Here is a 1,174-nt window from a genome sequence, read left to right as displayed (position 1 = left end):
TGCCAGTAATTGGCTCTTATCACCTCACACTGACAGAGTGTGCGGCAAGGAGAGCAGAACAGCGGAATCTCCTTATGGGGTGAACAGCGCATGTAATCAGGGTATTGATCTTCAGTTCCTGGATTACGGTAAAGTCCCAGAAGTGCCACCAACCAATGCCCATGAGTGCCACCAATCAGTGCCCATGAGTGCCCATCAGTAACACAAATCAGTGCCCATCAGTGACACAAATCAGTGTCCATTACTGGTGCCAGTCAGTGCTGCCTTTTTCGTGTCCATCAATGCCTGCTCATCAGTCTCTCTGCCTTTTGGCTAAGATCAAGTGTAGTATCTGTTCTTATCAGTTGCCAGTAGGTGGTGCTATGCTAACCGTCCTGAGTACACGGCGAAGTGGAAAGGGATGGCGGTTGGCAGATACTAAACCTGCTGGCGTGGAGGTGGAAGCCCTCTGATTTGGATGGAGAAACATGAGGTCGAAGCTGAGGGGCTGGGCCCCTGGCCTGGATTTGGTAGTGCCTGCCCTGGTCAGTTGTTTGGGAGAGAACACTTGCTCCTCCTTCCCACCGGGGGAGCGGTTAGTAATTCCCGAATGTGATTAGGAGGGAGGGATGGGAGTAGTGGGAGTAGCCTATTGTCGTGGGCTCTCCCCAATCTCTCAGAACCCTTCCTTCCTGGCTGAGAAGGGTGCTGCTGGTCTGGGCCAGGTGTCAGGGTCCATTGAAAAGCCTGTGTAGATAGTGCCCCTGGAGTGGCAGTCCAGGGGTGCCATACATTGCACAAGTGTTTGAGGGGCACTTATCGTATGGCACCTTGGCAACGATCTCCACAAACACACTTTTCACACCTGCCTCTAGGGCTGGGACCAGATGAAATTTTGTTTCCTGGCCGGAGGGCCGGCCATCGTATTGCACGATGGTCACTTTCCACTCACCTCTCCCACCTTCCTTCTCCCCCACTTTAATTTTTATTTTACCCCCGCGTTTGACACTTTACGTCTTTTTTTTGTTGGTGCACGTTTGTACACCTTGTGTGTGATTAGTAGGATGACGGTCCTCAGGCCATCCCTGAATGTCTTGGGAGTAGGTGGACATGGCCTTCTGGTTTAGTTCGCCTGCTCTCACGGGGTCTCCCTTCGGGGGAGCCTAACCAAGGAGGGTTCTGTTTCGGCAGACCC

The 1,174-nt window shown here is 52.7% G+C and overlaps 1 pseudogene; it reads left to right on the top strand.

The window, feature by feature from the left end:
* The first annotated feature begins 291 nt into the window (after window positions 1-291).
* Window positions 292-428, top strand: LOC120921459 (annotated as a pseudogene).
* Window positions 429-1,174: the final 746 nt, after the last annotated feature.

The sequence above is a fragment of the Rana temporaria genome, chromosome 13, assembly GCF_905171775.1.
Source record: "Rana temporaria chromosome 13, aRanTem1.1, whole genome shotgun sequence".
In the NCBI taxonomy this organism is placed as follows: domain Eukaryota; kingdom Metazoa; phylum Chordata; class Amphibia; order Anura; family Ranidae; genus Rana; species Rana temporaria.
The sequence above is the reverse complement of the archived record's forward strand: the minus strand, read 5'-3'. Positions and strand labels throughout refer to the sequence as shown.